This window comes from Octodon degus, unplaced genomic scaffold (assembly GCF_000260255.1).
Source record: "Octodon degus isolate 3935 unplaced genomic scaffold, OctDeg1.0 scaffold00010, whole genome shotgun sequence".
Classification (NCBI taxonomy): Eukaryota; Metazoa; Chordata; class Mammalia; order Rodentia; family Octodontidae; genus Octodon; species Octodon degus.
Window position 1 is genome coordinate 24590536 of NW_004524586.1, and position 20159 is coordinate 24610694.

At 39.7% G+C, this 20159-nt stretch overlaps 1 pseudogene; it reads right to left on the bottom strand.

Annotated features, from left to right (window-relative positions):
• Positions 1–3065: 3065 nt before the first annotated feature.
• LOC101580550 lies at positions 3066–3900 on the bottom strand (annotated as a pseudogene).
• Between the last annotated feature and the right edge of the window lie 16259 nt (positions 3901–20159).

Below are 20159 nucleotides of genomic sequence, written 5' to 3' on the forward strand. Positions count from 1 at the left end.
GGTCCCTGTGCTTTGCTAAGCTTGTTCTAAGTAGGTGCTTTAGACCACTAAGCCATCTCACCAGCCCCTAGTACTAGCTTTAATTTTCTTACCAGCTGCTACTGATTTGTCTGGCATGATTCCAGTGGGACCAATTCTGTTCTTTTAATTCTTTACTGGCAGATTCTAGAGTTTATGTGTGGTTCATTCACACAAACTCAAAAAGCAGATGTCATTTTCATATAGCCACTTAATTTTAAGTCTCATTTCAGTGTGGAGAATACAGGTTCCTTAGTGACATCTCCCCACCCAATCCTCTAGTGTATTTCTCTCATCCTTAGATGTGCTATCTATGCTGGAGATGTTCAAGTTCATACAGGTAGACAGCAGCAGGCCTAGATAGGAAGGGAGGCAAGGCTGTGCTGTAGATCTCATACTAGCAAACCTAACCTATTCTGAGCTGTTCTGGGCAGATGACATCCCACATATAAGAAAACAGAAGCACCTACATGGCCAGAAAGTGACTTAGTGTCTCACAGGGCCAGTATTCTTCCCCTCTAACCATTAACCTCTGACTATTACCCATAGCACTGAGTCAATCCTAGGACAAAATATCCAGATCAGCCCCAGGCAAGACAGGGACAGCCAGAGATCACTTTAGGCTTTTCCCCCCCTCATACCATCTGCTCCTCCTTTTTCTTTCATCCCAGCCTCCCTCCAGTTCACCACTGGCTGTGAGTACAGCCTATGACCATATCCCACCCCCACCCCACTCTGGAAATAGCCCCATTCTTGATGTATCTCTACCTCAGATTGTTTTAGGGCATGTTTTCTGTCACTTCTAAGGGGAGCACAATGTCATCTCCACCCAGCCCTTTTCCCTCTCTTTCTCCAGTGGTTTCAGTGGGTGTAGTATTCCCCAAAGCTCCAAGCTCCATATGTTAAAGGTGTGGTCCCCAGGATGCTACTAAGAGTACTGCCCTATTCAGCATACTGTGCTATTGAGAGTACTATGAACCATTTTAGGAGGTGGAGTCTTGTGGGAGTCCCAGGAGGGGGCTGTGGGACCTGATTCCCTCCTAACTTGCTCTGTTCCTCAGCTCATAAAGTGAGTGGTTTGCTCCACAGTGGGCTCCTCCTATCATTTTCAGCCTTGCAAGGGGCCCAAACATGGGCTCAGTCTTGCACTAGAACCCCCACATCCATAAGCCAATATAAACCTCTTCTCTTGACAGTTTAACTGCCACAGGAACTTTGTTCTGGTAATGAAAGTTCACAGCTCCCCAACTAAAACATGTATATCTCAGCAGTGGATTTTGGAGACTAAGCCTTCAGAATTTATTTCCCAGTGGAGCAGAGTCTGGGTCTGTCTTGACTGCTTCTGAATGGCAGCAGTAACTCTGATACAGGCAAATGTAAATCCCCTCCACACATTTAGGCCATTTATTCTCATCCCACTGCTGCCAGCCTTTTCTTTGCCAAATGCAACACTGGGTCTTTGGCTCCATTTCCTTTCTCTGCTCCAAATCCTAAGAGGGCTGTTAGTGAGTGGAACAGTGCCCAGTGAGCAACAGTCACAGGCCAGGGAAGGCCACAAAACCAGAGAACCTTCCAAAAAGGACAGATATTGGTGACAGAGAGATGATACTCTGTGAGGCAAGGCCAACACCTTAACTGCCTGGTGCCATGTGGCTCTGCTCTTCCACATTCAGGCCAGGGCTCTTCTTAGGTGCATAGCCAACTTCCATGCCTTCTTTTGTGTCCTAGTGCTAGGGGCTGATCAAAGGCCTGTGTCTGAACTACAACCTCAGTGGGGTAGGGGGGCAGGTCCTCCATGAGTCACTAAGTTACACAGGCTCAGCTCAAACTTATTATTCTCCTACCTCAGCCTCCCAGATGCCAAGTTTCACATCTTACCAGGCCATTTTCTGGGGCAGAAAAATACAGGTGGGAACAATAGACAACCACCTAAAATACTTCTAGTATAAGAATTGCTGCTCCCAGCCCCAGCTCTTCAAAAGACCAGCAGAAATCAGCAGTATAATTATTCAAATTATCCTGCCTAGATACATAAATATATCCTTTTCCCTTCTTTCTTTTGTCCTTTTCCTCATCCCAGTTTTTCCTTCCCATTGAACAAATTCTTTCTCTTTCACAGTATCTATTATACCTTTCAAACCATATTTACTCTTTCAGGTTCTCACACTAGTGAAACAATGTGATGTTTGCACACATGGGTCTGATTTATTTCACTCATCAATGCAGTCTGTACTTGTATCCATTTATCTACAAAAGTCTTGAGTTGATCTTTTTATATTTGATACTCCATTGTGTAAAGATACCATATCTTTCTTATGCATTCCTCAGTTGATGGGCATTTGGGTTGTTTCTAAGATTTAACTATGACAAATTGTGCTACTATAAATGTGGGTACACATATATTGCTGAGGTATGAGGATTTCAGTTCTTTTTGAAAAATACCTAGGAAGGGAATAGCTGGCTTGAATGAGACCTCCAATCCTAGCTTTTTGAGTAACCTCCATACTGATTTCCATAATAGTTGTCCCAACCTGCACTCCCACCAACAGCAGAGAAAGGTTCCTTTATCCCCAGAGCCCATCCAGCATTTGTTATTGGTTAACTTCTTTTTTTTTTTTTTTTTACTGTAATTTAAAACTTTACTACATAGGTTTTCTCAATAGTTTACCAAACCAAACAAACAAAATGATACAAATCATTTCAACAAGCTACAGACATACACATCTCTGAGCTGGCAGACAGAAAATATTAACTTCAAATAATTCATTTTAATTCTTAAAACACCAGTGATCCTAAAACCACACCGATATCAATGGTCAAGATATGTCCATGTTCTAGGACCCTAGCAAAAGAAAATCTTACTGGTCAAGCAAAAATATTTTTTTTTACAAATGTCTGGAGAAAAAAACAATTTATAAGGGCTGAAAATACCTTAATGAGAGAAAATTTACATGAAAAGAGGGAACACCAAAGCTGGCCAATCCCTGGCTCGCAGATCCTCACAGTTCCTCCACTCCAATTCTTCCACAGCATCATTGCGGTAGGCCTCAGTCACTCGCAGGCCCCATGTTGCTACCATTGAAGCCATCACTCGCCTTGTCCCAGGCCTTCATGGAGACCCTCAGCATGAAATCATCCTGCAGAATGCTCCAACCTGGGCTCACTGCTGATTTCACTTCAGTCTGTTTGTTTTTGGGTTCTTTTCCAATGAACTTTTCTCATTTTTAGTTCCATCCATTCCTCTGAGAACACTGATGAAATCTCTCTTGGAAACACTTGATACCAACTTAGCATGCATTCTGATAGAGCCTCCAGCCTCTCTAATCTTCTCGTCCACCTCCTTCTGATGTTTCAGAACAGCACTGAATAACAGAACCACAGCCCTCATTGCAATTCTCTGCAATCCCTCTCTGCATCTTCATCTTGAACAGCATCTGCCTTGGTTCTACACATCATTTCCCACTCTCGCTTCTTATCAAGGTGTTTTCTTTTCTCCAGTCATTCTTGATTCACCCTCTCTTTTTCTTTTCCAGCTCTTTGTTTCTGATGAGCATGATGGGGTTGCTCTTAGGTGTTTTCTTGATAAGGATTTTAGCCACGGCATCTTCCCAGGCCACCTTAGTCCTAGCTCTGGAGTCAGCAGCATTTTCCTTTTCTTTGTTCCAGGGTTCAGCATCCTCCTCACTGTCTGCTTCCACCGCTTCATCATGAGACAGCCCACGGCTGCCTCCAGAACCTCTGCTGTCCAAAACTTCTCAGACTTCATTGCCCAGCTCTGAGGCCACAGCCCTGGCCACTACTTTCATCTTTTTCTTTTTCAGGAACTTTTTTCAGCTTTTTCCCCCTAAGAGTCACATGTGAGTCTTGCATGACCGTGGCCATCTTGCTTGCCCAGAAGTGCTCGTCCTATTGGTTGACTTCTTGATGATAGCCATTGTTTCTGGCATTAGATTGAATCTCAGTGAGAAATGGTTATTTCTACTCCTTCTAGTTTCTGGAAATAACCATTATCTGTTGTGTTCTTCAAATTACTAGACATTGTTGCATTTCACTTCACAAAGGCATGCAAATAAACATAACATATTCTCACCCAAGCTGTTCAATAATTTCAAAGCCAACAGAAAGGTTTTATTCACAGGGTTACATGAGGTCCAAGTGGAACAGCATTGTTTACCCAATCACTAAACTCACAGCCTCAGTTGTCATTTTCAGACAAAAAATTGTACCACAAGCTGGGTACAATGAGGAATGTGTTCTTGTGTTCCTATGCAACATTGATCAGACTTAGTTAAGTTTCAACATTTTCCAATATAAGTGAAGAAAGAGCAACAGAGTGCCAAAAACACAGAAAAGCAACGATACTGCTTGGTAATCCTTTGTTATTGGCTGATTTACCTATTCTTAGGTTGAAGTCGTAGTACCTGGGACCTCACATTGTGATCTTATTTGGAAATTCGATTATTATAACTGAAGTGAGATGAAGTCATACTGCAGTAGGGTGGCCCTCTCCTCCAATAGGACCTGTGTCCATATAAAGGAGGGAAATCCAGATGTAGACATGTGTACAGAGAACCCTCCATGTGAACACAGAGGAGAGATCAGAATAACTATCTACAAGCTAGGGAACTCCAAAGATCACTGGCAACACAGTAGAAGAAGGGCCTAAAACAGAATCTCTTTCACATCTCTCAAAAGGAATCAACCATGCTGACACCCTTATGTTGGACTTAGAGCCTCCAGAACTGTAAGAGAATATGTTTATACTGTTTAAGCTAAGGACCAGACTGATAGCTTGGCCGACTAAAGCACTTGCTTAGGCAGAACACAGAGGCTGGGGTTCGATACCTGGCATTCCATGGCGGCCCCACCCACAGAGCACATTGAGAAGGTGATTGAGACTGGGCATGGTGACACGCACCTGTGATCCCAGCACTTGGGCGACTAAAAACAGGAGAATCACTAAGAGTCTGACCTATGTAGTGAGACCCTGTACACCCTGTCCTGAATACAGAAAAAAAAAATTAATCTATTGCTTAAGTTGCACAGTATAAGCTACTTTGATATACCGGTCCTAAAAAAAATGGTAAGTACATCCTTTCTCAGCAAGTACTGTATAGATAATATGACCAAGAATATATACCATTCAGAGGTAGGTCTATGGATATTCTTACCTTTGATCCACAAAGAGTTTTAAGTATCTACTCTGAGTAGGTATTATGCCTGCTCCTATGACTACAGCAAAGGATGAATCATGTCCACCCAGATAAATGGTCAACCACACACACATGCGTGCACACACACACACACACACACACAACTCACTACAGTCAGACCAGGTGCTGAGGGGAGGCAGTGATTGTGAAGGACCTAGAGTGGTTCCAGGAGGATTGCTACGCACCCAGTAGCACCTGTGCACTGAGGCCTGCCAGCAGTGACCAGGTAATAGAGACAACATATGTCTGGCAAAGAGAAAAGAAGCACAACCCAATACTATAGATGCAAAAATGTGGAAAGGAAATATCATCTCTTAGCAACTGGAATGGCATCTTCTGTTGTCAAGACATTTTCATAAGAATTTAAAGTGACTATGATAAGATCCCAAACTGCTCCAATAAAACTATAGGATCACTAAACCACTTTCAAGTGAGGGCAGATTCTGTTAGCTACAGTTTTTCATCTGACCAAGTTATCCCAAGCCCAGTACAGAGAAAGAATGGGAGAAGAGAATTTGGATGTGTACTGGATTGCTAATTGGTGATCAATTTGTTACACCCATCTGAATTGAACTAGCATGGTGCTGGGTGTGGGAGGCCCCCTGAGAATGGTTGCCAGCAGCTTAAGAGGCAGAACGGGAGAAGTTGTCTGAGGCTGTTAAGGATGCTATTTGGAGAAATTATTGAAGCTGCTGGAAGCTGCTGATTCTCTTGGGCTAGTCTGCAAGAATGGCCTTGTCATGCTGTCATTCCTGATGTACGTGGCTGTCCTTGACAGAGGAGGCACTCAGTACTTTAGTTGTTGCTGAGAATGGTTGTGGTTCATTTTGGGGGAATGCTGGTCCTCATTTTGAACATCATTTCCTGGCTCCAGAGGGGAAGATGGTGCACTGCTCAGCCACATAGAGAAGCTGGCCACATTGCTTTCGTGATGGGAACTCAGCTTTCCTCATCACTGGAGGTGCTCAGGACCTCACTGTTGCTGAGGATACCTATGGTACTTTTGGGGGGAATTCTGGTTCTTACCTTGAGCATTGCTTCCCGGTTCTAGTGCAGATCCCTCAGCCTGCTAGCACAGACCCTCCACCCCACTGGTGCAGACTTTGTAACTTCCACCACAGACTGTTGGGCCTTCCCAGAGCAGATCTGTGAAATGGGCCTGCATGAGACATTGTCATGTGCTCTAGGCCTCCAGCTGGATTTGCGGGAAGCATTGTTACGGGCTCTAGGTCTTCAGCTGGACTCATGCAGGATGTTGGGATCAGAGGCCCTCAGCTGGATTCTTTGGTCTTTAGTGTGTGGACAGATTTCCTGCATTCCTTGTATATGATTCTTTGGGTAATTCATTGTAAACTAATCTTATAAAATATGTCCTGTATTGTATTGTTCACCTTGCAGAATTCTGAACCACAACAGGGGGCAGGACATAAGCATCTAAGTGGGTGATGAAACCTTTTCCTCTGTTTCCTCTGGGAATTTCTCAGTGACTGCACCTTATTCCTTGGTGCTTGGGTAGCAATGTGATGGGGAAGCTGAGTGAAAAGTGTAGTGAAGAGCTGACTGCTGGGTTAGCCCAGAAGTTGTTGGGGTTTTTAACCATCACTCTGATTGCAGAGCATGCGCATGAATAAATCCACCACTTGATCCCATGCAAAACTATTCCTAGGAATAACATTAAAAAAAGAAATAAATACTTTCTACCTGACATCTTGCTAAGATGGTTTCTCTGTGGGCATGGAAGCTTGTCTTCCATGAAGCCTACAAACACCATATAAAATGCAAGCTAGGAATCTAGAGGTGAAGAGAGAGAAGCAGAGAAAAAAGGGGAAAGTAAAAAGAATTAAGATGTGTTATGCAAATGTGCCAGCTCCCCATGATCAATGTAATCATTAAGCACTATAAACATGTAATAATATAAACTTCTAATTTTTGTTTATATCTGATAGGTTATGGCCCTAGTTAGAATTGCTGAATTATTATGGTGGTCATCTAATATGGCTGAAGCCCTTAAAACAACAGCTCATCTTCTCAGAGACCCCCTCCCTGCTTCTTCTCCAACTCAGCCCAGGATGCAGTTTCCTTTCACCTTTCCCACCACCTCAGGGAAGGCCCCAGTCAGCTCCTCAGGTCTATCTAAACTTCCCCCTCAAGCTCCACCCCTGGCAAAGGCCATAAAAGCCTCAGCCTTCTTTTGTTCCAATCCAGAGAATTCCTTCTCTTAACAAATTCTCTCCGTGTCCTCTAAGATAATGAAGTCCCTTTTCCTTTATAATAAAGCCCCTTTCCCTTTTCCTTCTGCGTGTTTCTCTGCTGTGACACCATTAAAACCTATCAATATCTTTTCTTTTTTCAGCACCAGGGATTGAACTCAGGACCTTGTGCTAGCCAGGCAGGCACTTATGCTGCTAAGGTATATCCCCAGCCCCTCATTTTACATTTTAAGTGCTCAGTATCTTGCTCATATTGAAGATGAAGAGGGGCCAGGGTGATAGCTCAGGAGAATAAGTGCTTGCCTGGCAAGCACAAGGGCCTGAGTTCAATCCCCGGTTCCACCCCCCCCCAAAAAAAAAATAAAAAAGAAAAGAAGTTCAAGACAGATCAGTCACTTGCCAAAGAGCCTAGTGATGCTTAGTGGTCCTGACTTTTCACCCCATCATTCCAAGTGCCTCTCCAGCCCCTCATGGCCCACAATCAGGACATGAAACTGGAAATCAGAGACTGTGTTAGTGACTTGAAATAAGCATTCCACCAAATATCCCAGTGGGGATGAGACAGGGGGTAGTGGGAGTTGGTTCAGGTTCTTTCTAAAATGAAAGCACCTTGTGTTCAAATTTTCTCCACTAAATCACAACCCCAGAAGCACTTATGAACTTAGTTTGTCCTATTTTTAGTCACATACAAAAATATGACCTTCAAAAGGTGGTTTTGTCACACCTATCCCTGTCTCAATTTGTTGCAAGCAGCCGAGTTAAATAGAAATATTATAGGCAGTCAGACAGGACCAGGCCCTCAAAGGAGATAACACAGAAGATAAAAGATAACTATAGGAGGGACAGATGCTCCTGCTGTGAACCAGACATAAAGACCTAAAGGGCAAACAAATGCTAAAAGAGTAGCACCTGGGATTGATATTCTAAATAGGTATGATGAAAGACCCAAGTGAGTCACTAGCCCAACCCCCAAAGGAAAGAGACCGTGTCTGTATTCCAACCCCCAACAGGAAGAAACCCTGTCCCATACTCATGCCCACTTACTCCGTGACTCACTTTCCCATTCGGTCCTGGGCATAATCAACTTTACCTGAGCAGTGGTACTTGCAATCCCATTGGTTGACCACAGTTTTGTCCCACCTCATGTCCACCTAAGCGAGTTCCCATTTTTTCCACCTTAGCCCTGATACAGAGAGAAAAACTGGTCTCGGGTGGGTGACCTCCAAACAATACAGGGAACCTCCAAATGACAGAGAAAAATGATCCCTGGACTTGACCTGCATGAGTTCATGTTCTCTAGAACCGAAGAATGAATTTTAGGAACAAATGGAGGTTATGAGCAGAATATATTTATTGAGAGAAAGAAAGCTCCTGTCCCAAGAGAGGGACAGGAGGGGGGCCTGAGCGGGTAGTTTCCCCGGGAAGCTGTCTCTTCCAGGGATTTTTATAGTGTAAAACCATGAGGGGCTAAGGTGAGAGAATGGGAACTCGCTTAAGTGGGCAGGAGGTGGGACAAAACTATGGTCAACCAATGGGATTACAAACATCATTGCTCAGGTAAACTGATTAAATCCAGTATCAAATGAGAAAGCGAGTCACCTAGCAAGCAGGCATGAATAGGAACAGGGTCTCTTCCTGTTGGGGGTTGGGCTAGTGACTCATTTGGGTTCTTTCAAGTTGACTGATACTATTTAGTATATCAATCCCTAATGCCCATCCCTAGGGTAGGGAAGTATGTAGCTGTGTTTCCTCTTTTGTCTTGGTCTTGAGGTGTGGCCCATATGGGAGTGTCTTTCTTTTCCAAGTTGCAAAGTCACCTTGTCTTCCATCTTGTATCCTTGAGGGCCTGGCCCTGTCTGACTGCCTATAATATTTCTGTCTGACTTGGCTGCCTGTAACAGCCCCACATGGTTTTACACTATAAAAGTCTCTGGAAGAGACAGCTTCCGGGGGAACTACCCCCTTGGGGTAGGAGAGGGCCCCCCCTCCTGTCCCTCTCTTGGACAAGAGCTTTCTTTCCCTCAATAAATACATTCTGCTCATAACCTCCATTTGTTCCTAAAATTCATTCCTTGGTTTTAGAGAACACAAACTCATCCAGGTCAAGTCAGGAGATCATTTTTCCCTATGTCATTTGGAGGTCACCCACCCGAGATCAGTTTTTCTCCCTGTATAAAATTCATGAGTGGTGATCTTATAATCATGAAGATTATAATTTTTTAATTTTTCCTCAAGGAGAAAAAGCCTGTTGAGTGCCCAGTTTTTATGTTATATAGTTTTAATTCCACCCAACCTAATGATGATTGTATACATGGTAAGAGTTACATTATCTTCCCGGTATTTTTTTAACATAGTTCATGAGTCAGGAGTCATATACACTGAAATTCTGTGTAGTTATTAAAGATAATAAATCTATATAGACAGGGGAAAATATGTCAGTAGGACAAATGAAATAGCTAAGAATGAAAATAGTACATTTAATATGAGCCTGCTTTTATTTTTAAAAAATAAAAAATAAAGGATTCCTATACATAAAGATATATAAGATATGTTCATATAACAGTGAAAATTGGGAAAGAAGCCCCAAAGGCCAGGAAAATCCTGGCATCTGCTTTTCTTTTTTTTTTTTTTTTTTAATTTTTTTTTAAATTTTATTTATTTGTGTGTGTGTGTGTGTGTGTGTGTGTGTGTGGCCAGCTCAGCCCACCAGGGGGTGGCGCTGGCTGGCATGTGGTGCGGGGGGATTGAACCGCAGTCCCTGTATTTGCTAAGCTTGTTCTAAGTAGGTGCTTTAGACCACTGAGCCATCTTACCAGCCCAGCATCTGCTTTTCATTACTGTCAGGGAACATCTTGAGAAGATGCTTTTTAGCTAATGGGCTGCTGAACTGATCACATCAAGCACTCTGGTTTACCGAGTTTCTATCATGAACAAGTTTGGATTTCCTCAAAAGCTCTTTCAGCAAATAATTTTTCTCCTTTACTCTGCTAATCCAATCATATACAATAATTGATTTTATAATCTTAAACTTAACTTGTTCATGATGCACACATTTCATTGAGGCAGGATTTGACTTGCTAATATTTTCTATAGGATTTTTGTAATTACATTTAACTGATTTTCCTTTGCCATTAAACCCTTATCAGATTGTGGAATTAATCAACAATATCCAGCTCTCAAGAAATGTGTTGAGGATTAGTTCTTCTATTTCAATATTCTTGAATAATCTACATAAAATTGAGATTTTCGAAAAAATTTCTTAGACGCCCACTACAAATTCCCAGTAAAAGCCATCTGTGGATGTATTACACATTAATATACAGTATTAAATATTTAACACTACCAACTTCCTCCTAAGAAATAGCCTTCATATGTTAACATTTTACCAGTACCTCATCGGTAACTCATTGACCTAGAGGAACTATGAGTAGCTCACAAAGTAAGGCTGATAATAGGACCTCTAAGGTTTCTATCAGTGCCCCATCCTCAAGTACTGTGACAGATCCTACTGCCTTCCTTTCACTTCTTTGTTTTTTATCTCCCAGTTTTGTTCAGGAACTGAGGAGTGTCTTTGACTTCACAGGGCTCCAAAGCTATCCCACAATTCCTAAGGGATATGCCACAACAAATTGAGAACAACAGTGCCAAAAGATTGAAAGCCACAGGTATTGATGGTGTTGCCCCCTGCATCTGTATTATGTCAGATGAGAAACCCCTTACTGCTGAACTTCCTTTTTTAGATCTTGTTATTTATAGCTGACAATGTCCTACAGGTACTAAAGGAGGCCAGCCTCCCTCCTTCTGAATGGCATTTGATGTCAGCGTTTTTCTGTGGTTTTGTGATATGATCTTCAAATGCTTGGGATCAATCAGGCAACTGAAAAAGACACTCATATGTGTCTGCAGCATTGCCTTTCTTGTCTTAGAAAAACCATGCTATTTTATGTTATATAGCTTTCAAACTATTCAACTGACATAGTTCATTGGAAACATGATGTTTCCAAGTTTCTGTTTTTGTTTGGTTTTGATGTTTTAAGAGTGCAACATCTTAGTAGATCTCTTGTGAGAACTTGGATTGCACTGGCCCAGCCCTCAGGAATGTGACATCACACTTCATCAGACCTCAGTATGGAGTTACTAATCTCAATCACTGGACTTCAAATATATACATAAACTCAGGAGGTTGAAGGATGCTTTGGGTGCTTAGGCTATGACAGGCCACACATTGTATGAGCTGCTTCTCTAAGTGCAGGGGGACATCTTTTTAGATGTTGCACTAAATCCCCAAGAACTCTCTGGCCACCATCAGCAGCATCCTCTAGCACTGAAGGACCTCATATGTTGTCCCAGATCTCTGTAGTGATCAAATCAGCTTATCCAAAGACTTCTCATATGAAGGTACTCTTCAACCTTTAACTAGACTTTCCTTTCCACAGAGGAAAGGAAATTCCACCCTAACTGAGCAATTAAATTTTAATAATTTTAGAATTCAGTCATTATGTGGTTAACACTCTTATTCTATAGAGTGTCTTTCCTGAGAGGTTTTTTTTTTTTTTTTTCTGAGAGTTTTTTTAAGCAATACTGGAGATTGAACCCAACTTCATGCATGAATAAGCAAGAGCTCTATTGCTGAGCTACAGCCTCAGCAATTTTATTGTATTGTATTGTGTTGTGTTGTGTTGTGCTGTGCTGTACTGTACTGTACTGCATTGCATTGCATTGCGGGCTGGGGAGGTAGCTTGACAGCATAGATACCTGCCTGATAAACACTAGACCCAAGTTCAATCCCCAGTACCACATGCTGTGCTTGTTCCAGAATTCTAGGTATGCCCTGCTAGCCACCAAAATTGGGCATGGTGGCACATGTCTATAATCCCAGCACTGGGGAGGCTGAGACAGGAGGATCACTGAGTCTGAGCTGTGTAGCAAGACCATCTGCCATATAAAACATTTTAAAAAATAAAATAATGTATTATATTGTATTGTACTGTATCGTATTTTGAGGCCTCCCTAAATTGCAGAAAAGGTGACTTCACATTTGCAACCATCCTGCCTCCAACTCCATAGTAGCTGTAATTATTAATGTATGGTATGGTAGCCAACTGTTCTCTCCCCGTCAAAGCATTATGAACCTGAGAAAACTCTTTGTTATAAGGTAGCAAACTGGGATTCATGAAATCAAACTTTGTTCACTCTATTTCTAACATATGCATCATTCTACATCTTCCCTGCAATATTTCCTTAAGAACTCAAGTAATGGCTGCTTTTGTAAATTTACACTAATGTGGTAGATTGTCAGAATAAACTTGTAAGAGAAAAAGAAAAATAAATGAAGTGAGATGAGGGTTTGCACCTAGCATGTTGACGATCTGGAGCAATCTCCTGAAAAGCGACAGGGCAGGCAGGCATCCCAGATGGTGAAGGAGCTGGAAACTATCCCTCAATAGGCACCACAAGCAGCCAAGTTCAGACACACATTAGAATGGGCTTAGCTAAGCATCTGCTTTTCTGGAAGATAACATTTCCATTTTATGACCCTTTCTCACTAAATCTTTAAACATTACCTTTAACTTGTATTAGTCAGTATGCTAAGGATGCAAATAACTGAAACTTCATCTCAGACTAGTTCAAAAAAGAAAGAAGCACAAAGTTAATGACTAACATGAGCAAATCAAGTACATGGTATGTGGGTATGAGGCTTTAAACACCACTGGGATTGTGTCTTCTCTCTGTCTCTGCATATCTGTCCCATTCTCTCAGGTAAGGTTCTTCTTGCAAATATAACTGCATGGCCAGCAGCTCAGAAGTGACCACAAATACTGAGTAAGGGCAAAGTGTCTCCCATCAGCTCCAATGTGAAACTCCAAGTGAGGAAACTCTGGTTTATCCTGATAGGGCAACATACTCATTAGTGGGTCATTTTAAAAAGAGGGTGTTGTGGGTTAAACTATCCCCCCATAAAAGATATATGCAATTGCTAACTTCAGGTATGATTAAATGTGACCTGGTTTGTGAATGGGATTGTTCTGGAATTACAAAGTCAAGATGAGTTCATATTCCATTAGGGTAAAGCCTGACCCAGTGACTGTTATCCTGATAAGAACAGGAAAGTTTAGACAAGGATAACACAGAGTGGCACCATATGTTGGAAAGAAAAGGAGAGACTGCAGTGATGTAGTCATAGGGCAAGAAACATCAAAGGCTGCCAGAAAAGGGCTCTGAAAAGCTAGGAAAAAATCATGGATCAGTGTCTTCAAGGAATCCACCTACCAACACCTTCACTTCAGGCCTCTAGCCTAAAATTTGTTATAGAATAAAATTTTATTGTAGTAAACTACCTGGTGTGTGGTAGTGTTTTATTACAGTGGTCCTGGGAAACTCATATGGAGGGGTAGGACACCAGGTTGTTGATATGCCCTTTAGTGGTCAGGGAAGTGTAATACCATTAATGGCAGCCACCAATACACATTTGGAGAAGAAATATCTGTACTCCAAAGGACAGAGAGGGACCCCATTAGCTCCATTACTAGAATAAAAAAGTAAATCATGCCAGAAGCCACTATATCAATATATACAGCCATCCTCTTTCACTAGATTTCTTATTTATAGAAAAAAAGGAATACATTTTGCCTTGCAAAAAAAGTTTATTCCTTCCTGCAAACAGTATGTATTCCTTCATATAAATGCAAGGATGTACAAGTCACCACAATTTGAGCAGTTTCATCCTTTAAATAAACACTGAAGTATCTTGATTTGCCTTGATGCTTACGAGGCTCATGGGATTCATTCTGTGATGCAATTCAGCTGTAGGAAATGTTTTATTAATTATACCAAGGTATATAAATAATTAAAAAGTAAAGTTCCTCTGAAGCACATATTGAATGTCAGTTACCTATAAGATTTAATCTTTTAGCAATAAAAGTCAAATTATACATCAAATATAATAAAGATCTGTTCTAATGGGTTGAAATTAGTTGTCACTTTAACATGCTTTTAAGCTATTTTTAATTGCTAACATGTTTATATTAAATAGCCAGTTCAAAAATGGAAAAGTATGTTATAAAAAGTAGAGTTCAAGCAAATGCCATCAGATGGCCTTGTGCTTAAAGATTCTATTTCAAGGTGAGTCCCACACCAGCTAGATAGAATTCTAATGAAGCACACAGATAGAATCCTTTAACAGCTTGGGTAAAACCTTCTCCACAGCCATATGCACTTTGGAAATGCAGACCTTGCAGCTGAAAGGTAAAAGTAAAGAAATTAACCTCATGAATATGCATTCAGAGCAGACAGCCAACAAAGCATCTTCTGGATGCTACCCGTAATAGCCAAGGTGCTGCTTTATGCACTCCATGTATACCAACTAAGTTAATTTTTACAATACCTCATGGGATGGGTATAATTAGCCATCATTTTCAGAAGTAAATTGAGAAGTAGAAGTTATAATGCCTGCCCAGATACCTGGATAAGTAGGTGACAAAGCATAACGGGTCTAACCTAGGCCTTCTACTTCTAGAGCCCACAATCTTAACCTGCCTAATGCATACATAAAGACCTGATGATGTCCTTCTTTGGTAAGACAAAAGCTTTCCAGAAGAAATGATAGCCAACAGGGTTTAGAGGCATATAATAAAAAGATTAGTATGGAAATATGAGCCTTCTGCAGAAATGGCAGAGTGGTGAACAGCGGGAGAAAAAAAGCTTCTCTATGATTTAGTGTCCAGATTCTAGAATATAACAATATGAAAAAAAGAAGAAGAAAATGGGTCCCCAAGACCCAGGGAGAAACTGAAAAAAGAACTAAAGTCTATGTGGAGAGTAGAGAGACCTTGGCACAGAAGAAGGAAGTAGCAAGGAGCATTTTCTCCCTGAGCCCAGAGTCACGTTATGGACATGGTGGCTTAAACACGATGGCTACCTGTCATAAGCTATCTACAAGGTATATGGTGGGTGTCTAGAGGCAACCCCAGAGGCTTCCTCAGAGAAATGTACCAGTGGAACAGAGGAGTGAGTGGATGAAGCCGACTTCATTGGCTGGTGAGTCATTCTGGTTTGTTTCTAAATTGTTTCTAATTTCTTCCTCTTTTTTTTTCTCTATTTTTTCCCCAAATTTCTTTCAAATTTTCTCCCCTAAGAGCAAAATCACCATACTGAAGCATATTTACTGTATACAATTTTCTGATTGATTTAAGATTTCGTTACATAAAAAATAATATAGTTGATATGGTTAGAGATGGAAAATTAATAGCAAACAATGTGTTGTTGTCTAAGCTGTGTTTGATGACAATTTTATTGTTCATTTACTACTTTAGCCAAGGTGACATAGTTGTTCTAACTAGCTGTTCTTCCTGGCATGACTAAATTGAGGTTGCCTAAGGATTATAAGCAATAAAATAATAATATAGGCCAAAGCCAAAGAACGAGGAACTAGGCCAAATAGACAGCAACTTCTCACCCCCAATAAAGTGAATAGGTGTGATCTTGCAATAGACTCAAAACACAAAAGCATCTTACACTTGGGAGACATATTTCAGAAGTATTTACAAGCAATAAAGCTACCTGTTATAAGCTATCTACAAGCATTAACACAGGGATTATTCCAAAAAGTAAGAAATGAGAAGGCACTTAAGCAAGATGCAAGCCCAGACTTCCAGCTCAGTAAATGGAAACGGAAGGGACAATGAAATGAAGCATTTCAAAGTCCACCCACCTGGACTCTCTGAAGTGGAAACAGAAGTAACAAAGCAGATAAATGACATTCTAGAAAAAAAAAATCAGAAATAATTTTTCAGACAACTACAGAGATGGTGACCATAATGAAAGACATGCTTGGTGATTAGAACAGATACAGATACTTAAAAAATAGATGACTTATACAAATGGTGGAAGACGTGAAGACCCAACATATCAAAGACATGGAATCCAAAAAGCAGATTCAAAGTAGATATCCAGATTAAGAATTTCATTCAAAGCACATGCAGCAGCATGAGGCAATGTGAGGACACAATGCCAGATGTACAAGGCGGGATTGCAGTTAGTGATCATGAAAAGAAAGGCTTCTTTGAAATAGCAATGGACCAAAAAATATCAGTCCAACAGCTTCTAGATGACACAAAGAGCAACATAAGCCTAATGGGAGTCAATGAAATAGCAAGAGAGCACAAACAACAAAAAAACCTATTCACAGAATAATGGCAGAAAACTTCCCAAGAAAAGAAAAATAATTTCACACACAGAAGATTGAGGCACATGGCACTTCAACTAGCCATGATCAAAGCACATCTCCACCAATGCATCTCCATTCAAGATTCCAGAAATTTTAAATGACAGAATATTAAAAGCTGTTAAAGAAAAAGAAAGCCCACCAGAATCAGAGCAGACTTCTTGACACACACCTTCAGGTAAAAGAGAACTTGAAGTGAAGTATTTCAAGCTCCAGAATAAAACAAACACCAACAAAGATTGATGTACACTACAAAACTAGCTTTCAAAATTGATGGAAAAATGATGCTTCTATGACAAACAACACCTGACAGACTTCGTGACCACCAGAACCACTCCAACATGCACTGAAAGACATTGAAGAAAGAGATAACAAAGACTACAGCTCCATGAATCACAATGAACTCACCAGGTAATGCAAGCAATTAAACAAGGGGAAAAGAACCACCAACAGAAGAATAACAAGGACAAGTTAATACATATCAGTTATGACCATCAACATAAATGCTCTCAATTCACCAATAAAAAGAAGTAGACTGGCAGGATGGATCAAGAAGCAAAATCTAATAATATGCTCTGTATAATAATCACATAACTCAAAAAGAAATGTACAAATTCAAAGTTAAAGTGTGGAAAACTTTACTCCATGTAACAGGAACCCAGAAAAAAGCACAAGTTGTAAAGTGGATTTCAATCCAACACTGATTCACAGTGACAAAGATAATCACTAGATCCTTACAAGTAGAACAATCCAAGAGAAACATATAACAATAATAAATATAAATGCACCAAATACCAGCACATTCAACTGAATAAAACAAATGTTAATGACCATGCAAAATCAAATAAGCACTGATACAATTAAAATAAGGGCCCTCAATATCCAACAGTTAAAAAGAGACAGATAAATGAACAAAGAAATAACAGAATCAAAGGGCCTAGGAGATGGCTCAGTAGAATAAGCACTTCCCTGACAAGCGCAAGGGCCTGAGTTCAATCCCCAGTTCCACCAAAAAAAAAAAAAAAAAGAAAAAAAAGAAAAGAAAGAAAGAACAGAATTGAGCCAAAGTTTTCAAAAAATCAACATAGCAGATGTCTACAGAACCCACAAAATCAGTATATACATTCTTCTCAACTTCACAAAGGATGTTCTCCAAAATAGACCATATACTAGCCCATAGAACATGCTTAAGTAAATGTAATAGAAGTGAAATCATTGCATGCATATTGTCAGATCATACTGCAAAGAAATTGGAAATTAATTAAGTTAATTGAAAATTAGAATTATAGAAACCATAAGAACATCTCTTCATAAACAAATGGAAATTAAATAACACTCTCCTGAACTGACAGTGAGTCACAGATGAAACTAAAGAAATTAGACAGTTTCTGCAATTAAACAATAATGCCAGTACAACATAATGAAACTTATGGGACACACTGAAAAAGTAGTCCTATGAGGGAAATTGATTGTGGCGATTTCACTTAGAAAGACAGAGCAAGCTCCAATAAACAACCTAAGGTTGAAACTCAAGCTGCTAGAAAAAGAAAAGTAAGTCAAGTCCAAAGTACATAAGAGAAATGAGTACAATAAAGATTTTAAAAACAATGCAGAGAACCAAGGAATCAAAGACTTTGTTCTTTGAAAGATTAAATAAAATTGGCAAGCCCTTAGACAACCTTATCAAACAAAAGAAAGAGAAGAATCAAAAATACATGCAATAAGGAATGAAAGGGCCAATCACTAAAGATCCTAGAGAAATTCTGAAAAACATCAGCACCTACTTCAAGAACGTTTATTCTAATAAGCTGGAAAACAGAAGAAATGGACAGATTCCTAGATATATATGAATTACCAAAGCTTAATAAAGAAGATGTAAAAACTCTAAAGAAATCAATATCAGTCAATGAAACTGAAAATATATTTAAAAACCTACCAACAAAGAAAAGTTCAGGCCTTTGCAGATTCACTGCTAAATGCTACAAGAAATTTAGAGAAAAACTAATGCCTCTACTTCTCAAATACTTTAAAGACATTGAAACAGAAGCAATACTCCCAAATTCTTTCTTGGAAGAAATCCTTATCCTGATATGAAAACCAGAGAGTTATCCAATCAAAATAGAAAACTATAGGCTAATCTCCCAAATAAACATAGATACTAGGAAATATTTTATAAGACATTAGCAAACAGAATGCAGTAAATAATCTGGAACATTATATCCTATGACCAAGTAGAATTAATCCTAGGGATTCAAGGATGGTTCAACATATGCAAATCTATAAATGAAATATTGTATACTAACAGAGTCAAAGATAAAACATATGATCATGTCAACATATACAGAAAAAGCATTTTAAAAAGTACAACACCCGTCATGATTTAAAAACCCTACAGAAAATTGGAATACATGGTCTTTATCTCAATCCAATAATGGCCACCTATGAAAAATCAATAGCCAACATCATACTGCATGACAAAAATAGAGTTTTCACTTTAAAATCAAGAACAAGACAAGGATGTCTGTTATCAGGACTCTTACTCAATATAGTTCTGGAAACATTAGCTAGACCAACTAGACAAGATTAAAAATTTAAACAATAAGGATAGGGCAGGAAGAAATTAAATTATCATTTTTTGTGGATGACATGATACTACAGAAAATAATCCCAAAAGCTCCACCAGAAGACTTATAAATTGAATAGCTAAATTCAGTGGTGTAGCTGGATACAAAGTCAATGCTCAAAATTAATATCATTCTTTTACACAAATAAACTCACTGAGAGAAAAATTAAGGAAACAACACCTTCACAATAGTATCATCAAAAATGAAATACCTGAGAATCAACATAATAAAGGATATAAAAGACCTTTGCATTGCACACTAAAGTAATCTTAAAGAGAATTTCTTAAAGAGGATATTGAAGAGGATATCACAAAATGGAAAGATATTCCTTGGTCATGAGCAGGAAGAAGTATAGTGAAAATGTCCATACTTCCAAAGTTATTATACAGATTTAATGTAACCTCTATCAAAATGCCAATAGCATGTCTCACAGAATGAGAGAAAATAGTCCTAAAACTCATTTGGAGCCAGGAGAGATTTAGCATAGCAAAAGCAATTCTTGACAACAAAGGCAAGGCAGGGAGCTTCACAATCAAAGCTACTGTGACTAAAAGCAGCATGATACTGGCAAAAAAAAAAAATAGACTGGAGAATCAATGGAACAGATTAGAAGATACAGAAAGAACTCCAAACATACACAGTCATCTTATCATTGACAAAGAGGTGAAGTATCTTCTCTGGAAGAAAGATAGTCTCTTTAATAAATGCTGCTGGAAAAGCTGTCTTTCCATATGCTGAATATTAAAAACTAGGCCCATATTACTCACCATGTATTTAACTAAAATCAAAATGGATCCAACTATAAATATTAAAACAGAAATACTAAATCTTCTGGAAGATAGATATACAGAACTCTTGAAGGCAAGGATGT